Below are 6,000 nucleotides of genomic sequence, written 5' to 3' on the forward strand. Positions count from 1 at the left end.
GGCATGTCTTTTCTCCCATCTTCCTTCTCTCACAATGTCTCAAGGTGTTTTTCTACATCAGGGGTAGGCAACCTTTCTGATGATGAGTGCCATCTAAAATTTCCTCAGAAGTCAATGTGCCATATGATTGCATTAGCAATAAATTTAATAACGCTCTATATTAACAGTTACACACTATATAGAACAACTTTATAGAATTATATTTGTTCGCAGATGTTGGCAGCTATCAGCGAATAGTTATCAGCTATTTTGAAACAAAAAAAAAGACACTTTTTATCCATAACAAGAACTCCATAACAGCAAATGAACTGTACAACAGAAAATGTCATCCTCATCCATCCATCCGCTTATCCTTTTCGGGGTTGCGGGGGGTGCTGGAGCCTATCCCAGCTGTCATAGGGCGAGAGGCGGGGTACACCCTGGACAGGTCGCCAGTCTGTCGCAGGGCTAACACACAAAGACAGACAACCATTCGCACTCACATTCCCTCCTGCATTCACACCTATGGGTAATTTGGATTGATCATTAACCTATCCCCACCAACTGCATGTCTTTGGACTGTGGGAGGAAGCCGGAGATATCGGGAAGAACCCACGCAAACACGGGGAGAACATGCAAACTCCACACAGAAAGATCCCAGCCTGATAATGGAATTGAACTCAGGACCTTCTTGCTGTGAGGCAACAGTGCTCACGCAAGAAGATTTCAGGATGATGTACAGTAATTAACACTGTAGCTTGATCGAGTATTTTTTTTATAGAATATTTGTAATTATGTTGTTTAATCAATTGACATTGTTGGATAATATAAATAAGAACATATAATATGTTTAAGGTCCTGGCTTGTGACCAGTGCCAAAAAATGGGAAAACCTTTGGCTGCTGTGCAACCACTGCAGTGTATAAAGGTAAATATCAGTAGCATTTTAGTAGAAAATAGTAATGTTACAACGTACATTATAATAATGTGATTCTTTTATCATTGACAGGTGTCACATGTCTGGGAGCTAATCGGAATGGATCTAACTGGACCTCTTCCAAAAACATCTAGTGGCTTCCAGTACATTCTGACTGCAACAGCTTCCATCAGCAAACCTGGGTTTGCAGCGTAGATTTATTAATTACTTCCCTGCAGTTATCACATGCTAAGCCATCCAGTGAGACAAATTAGACCCTTTTGTGGGTCGCTTCTGTCCCCTGGGCCCTATGTTTGACACCCCTGTTACCCTACCTCCCATAAATCATGTTGTTCTATACGTAGCTTATATACGCTGCGCTTTCCATGTCCAGTGAAGCTTGTCATAACTGACACCTTATTTCTTTTAGGTCCCTCCTGAGAACAGTCAACAACAACAAAAAAGTTAGTACCCAGGGATAAAAATGTTGTGTATCAAAGGGAAACCTATTTGGGCTGTTCTTCCATTTTGTAGAAATAAAACTTTCTGTTGTGTGGCAACATTGTTTTTCACTTAGGAACAGTAGATTTTTTTTTTTTTTTAATCTTATGGTTCATGTGACGCAGAGCTGTTTTTATTTACTTGTCTGGAACGCTTGAGATGCAAACGAGCTATATTTGGCACTTGATAAGATGAGCTTCGCATCCCATGTGGGTAGAAAACGGGAATCTTTCTTCAAGGGGATAAGTGGGATTAGTAGGTGGGGTGGTCTTAATGGTAAAAATAGTAAATTCAATACAAATAAAATAAGAAATGGTATATGAGATAGTAAGATAAAAGGAAAACAGGACATAAGCATGCAGTTATTTTGCAAACTTGTTTCTGAAAACAAGAAAAAAAGACAAACAAAAACAGCTTCTTCTTTTCTTAACCATCCATCCAAAATTTTGTCTAACTAACTGAAACTGAAATGGAGAAAAGCCAAACTTTTGAGATAATAACATGAAATTTTAGTTATAGATGCAAAAAAGAAAATAATGATTTTTTTTTATTTTTTTTTAGTTTTTATCAAACAAGTTTTCATATTTATGACCTTAATTTATAAGTCAAAATAAAATGGATAAAAAGCAAAACAAAATAAAATAAATAAAAAAATAAAGTGAAGTTCATGAAAAATAATGTGGATTTTAAATATTTTGCTTCCCTGGGAATTCACTAAACCTTTTATCTAGTCTTAAACCTAGTTTCCCACTACAGTTATTGTTCATTTGTTCTGCACGCTTTATCATGATAACAGTCTACATCTTCTACTATTTAGTCCAAAACCATAAATAACCTGTATGCTTGTTGCACACTAGAAAAGAAAGGCAAAATGTAGAAAAAAAGTCACATTACAGAGCTGTTAAGAAAAATGTAGCAGGATTTTTAAAATGGGATGGCCCATGGGAGGACGTGAGAGAAATGCAGGGAGGTCCAGTAGCACCAAGGTAGGCAGAGATGATGGGAAATCAGAAAATAAAAGCAAACAAAGCTAAAGTAGTTTGTTAGGTTAGTTATATAATGATCACTGATATACACAAACGTACGTTCACAAAAAGGCATTGGGAGACGTTGCAAATCGTCCTAACACACTGTGTGCTCTCTGTCACTTTAACACTGTGCTGTAATAAACTAACAAGTGTTATTATTGAGATGTTACTGAAAAGCATTTTTGCAGCTCAATGTTGAAGCTGCAGTTAATAACGAAGGTTTGCATGTTTTCGCTGTAAAACACAATAACATATATTAAACTGTGTGACATTTGCCGCCTTTTCAGGGTTAGGGTTAGGCTTTTTATGTTACAACATTCTCACTTACGGCCATACCACCCTGAACATGCCCAATCTCATCTGATCTTGGCAACTAAGCAAGGTCGGGCCTGGTCAGTACTTGGATGGGAGACTGCCTGGGAATACCGGGTGCTATAAGCCTTTTCACTTCTACGCACAAACTGCACACGGCGCTGATGCTCACTAAGTGGCGACATGCGTTCTTCATACGTTATATCAGTATAACAGTACATGCACAGAGCGCCGGTACGATAATTTACAACTAAAAATATATTTATAATAATGGATTGTATTTATATAGCGCTTTTCTAGGCACCCAAAGTGCTTTACAATTCCACTATTCATTCACTCTCACATTCACACACTGGTGGAGGCAAGCTACAGTTGTAGCCACAGCTGCCCTGGGGCAGACTGACAGAAGGGAGGCTGCCATATCGCGCCATCGGCCCCTCTGGCCAACACCAGTAGGCAGTAGGGTAAAGTGTCTTGCCCAAGGACACAACGACCAGGACAGAGAGAGCTGGGGGATCGAACCGGTAACCTTGTGGTTACAGATGAGCTTCCCAACCCCCTGAAACACGGTCGCCCCAGTACAGTCCGTGGGGGACTAGGCCATTGTTCTTCTCACAGTTGCAGTCTGGTAGAGAAATGTTTATTTCTCGGTCCCACTGTGAGTCTGTCTGCTGCACAGACGGACCTGTGTGTATCAGACCAGCTTTCAACTCTGCACTCAACAGTTACCTCGTTTCATATACTGATGTAATTACAGTGATTTTAGTAGGGCTTATTTACTTTTGTAGAAATTTGGCCCATGAGAAGGCCATAACATATAACTTGGATATGGATGACTCTGTTTTTGGAAAGGGAAGCAGGAGATTGTTGTTTTAGAGTGGATTGAGGATTGTTTTTCTTTATTTATATTTTTCAGTTTATATAAAAAGCCAAGACTTTTTTTTTTATATATCTTGGCTTACCCTTTTCGGTTTTGTTAATATTGGCAATAGTGCAAAGTACTATTGTTGGGTTCGAATATATTTATTATATAGGCCATCCAGTTAAGGTAAATGTCATGTTTTTAGTTGTTAGAATCTGATGAGCAATATTTTATTTTCTTTTTTGTTGTTTTTGTTTTGTTTTTCTGTTTTTCTGTCTGAGGGATTACCACCTTAATGTGGTCAGGGGGTTTGCGTGCCTCAGTGACCCTAAAAGCTAGATCAGCGGAGGCTTTGCCTTCAGGTGGGACACCCAAGTTGGTCAGGTCTTAGGGTAGAGGCCTGACAAAGTGCAATCCAATTACATGACAAAAACAGTTATCTGGAGCACCCCAGCCAACCCCAGCCAACCCCCAACCCCCAGCCACAGGTCCTGTGTTCCTGTGTTCAATGTGTTTAGTTTTACGTTTCCCCTGTGATGTCGTTATGCGCATATGTGTCAGCTGTTTCCCCATGTGTTCCCACTTCCCTCATTAGCCTCCTGTGTGTATTTAGTCTGTGTTTTCTCATTCAGTCTTTGTCAGGTTGTCTGTTGTTTTCCATGCTATGCTCCTAGGTTTCAATGTTCCACGGTTCATGTCCCAGGTAACGTTGTATTTTTAGTTTCCCTGGTTTAGGTTGTTTGTTTAGTCTCGTCTGTGTTTGCCTTAGTATTTTTATTAAATGGCTCACTTTGTTTATATCAAGTTTTGTTTCACGTTCATTGGTGTCTGCATTTTGGGTCCACTCCTTACTACATACAGTCTACCTCAGCCAGACTGTGACAGTACGACTTGATCATGTTGGACCCAGCAGACATTTATTTCAGCGACTTTGAATTTAAAATTCGTGTTACGCAACTGCGAGGACTCTGGATTATTTCCTGCATGGGGAAGCTGGAGGAGGAGGAGGAGGAGTCTATTTGGGCTCAGCCGGCCTTGGATAGCCATGGCCAATCCAAGGTTTATGGACTACATACTTGAGGAGTCAAAAGACTTTGTTATGGGCATGATCTCATTAGGCTCACACTCAACAACACCTCAGTCTACTGAGAATAGCTCAGTTACATTTTCGCCATTTTTCTCTTTGTCGGCACTGAATGACATAGCGTCACATTTTGTCACAGAGACTGTTCCTGCTTCATGTCAAGTACCAGAGTTCATGCATTCAGCTGTCCAGAGACTTTTGTTCTGCAACCTAAGGTGGTCCATTTACAACACCCTCTGCTAATTCAGACTGCTTTTTCTGTTTCAAAGCTAGCTAAGGGCCTAAAACTCAGTAGCTCTGAGCTGGCTGACATGGTTACATTTCGTGTTCCCAGTTTGTGTTTCGCTGCAAAAGAAGATTGTTCCTGTTTATGAGTCTGTTTTCTCAGCCACCTCCTCTGCCTTGTGTTCCTATTTCCAGGGCGGCTGTGGTCCAGCCTTCCCCTGCACTTGTATCAGTTTCCCGAGTGAGGGGGGGGCTGAGGCTCTGTCAGTTTCTGCACCCATACCTACTCCTTGGGTGGGAGTGACTGGTGTCCGGTCCACCCCTACACCCATGCTGGTCCCTAAGGTAAAGTCAGCCAGGACACACCCTTCCTTTGCACCCGTACCTACTCCTCGGGTGGGAGCGGCTAGTGTCCAGCAGGTGCCTCCTGTCCCCGCTGGAGACTCAGATGAGCCCGTCCAGCTGTTTCCCTCACGTTCTAGAGGTTCAGGAGAATTAGCTCAGCAACCATCACAGCTACCACCGCTAAAAACTTCATTACAACTACCACCACTACAGCCTCTACTTCAGTCTCTAGCTCAGTTATTAGCTCAGGTATCTGTTTTGTGTCTAGCTTAGTGCCCTGCTCAGTCTCCAGGTCAGTCTTTAGCTTCGTTATCAGTTCTTTCACCAGTTCAGTCTCTAGCTCATTGACAAGCTCAGTCACCTGGTCAGCACTGCACGGCTTCCACGCCGCCGCCGTCTGTTCCTGCTGGGGGTTCTGGAGAACCGATCCAGCCTCATGCCACGTCAGCTGTGGGTTCTGGAGAGCCCATCCAGCCTTTCCTCATATCCGCTGACGGCTCTGGTGAGTCCATTCAGCCACCACCTGCTCCACCACCTGCAGCTTCCTCGCCGTCGCCTGCAGCGCTGTTGCCTGGTCCTGCCACGCCTGGTCCTGCAGCCAGCTCAGCCTCGTCCACGTCTGGTTTGGCGTCAGTGGCCACCTTCCAGGCCACTGACTGGAGTTCTTCGCCGGTACAGACAGCCTTTGGAACTGCTTCGTCGCCACCGCTGGACTTTTGTTTTGAGCTCCACGTTGTTGGGATTTTTTT

General features: G+C 42.7%; 1 pseudogene; it reads left to right on the forward strand.

Moving 5' to 3' along the window:
- Positions 1–2,745: 2,745 nt before the first annotated feature.
- On the forward strand, positions 2,746–2,864 carry LOC134632521 (5S ribosomal RNA; annotated as a pseudogene).
- The last annotated feature ends 3,136 nt before the right edge of the window (positions 2,865–6,000 follow it).

The sequence above is a fragment of the Pelmatolapia mariae genome, linkage group LG7 (genome assembly GCF_036321145.2).
Source record: "Pelmatolapia mariae isolate MD_Pm_ZW linkage group LG7, Pm_UMD_F_2, whole genome shotgun sequence".
Classification (NCBI taxonomy): domain Eukaryota; kingdom Metazoa; phylum Chordata; class Actinopteri; order Cichliformes; family Cichlidae; genus Pelmatolapia; species Pelmatolapia mariae.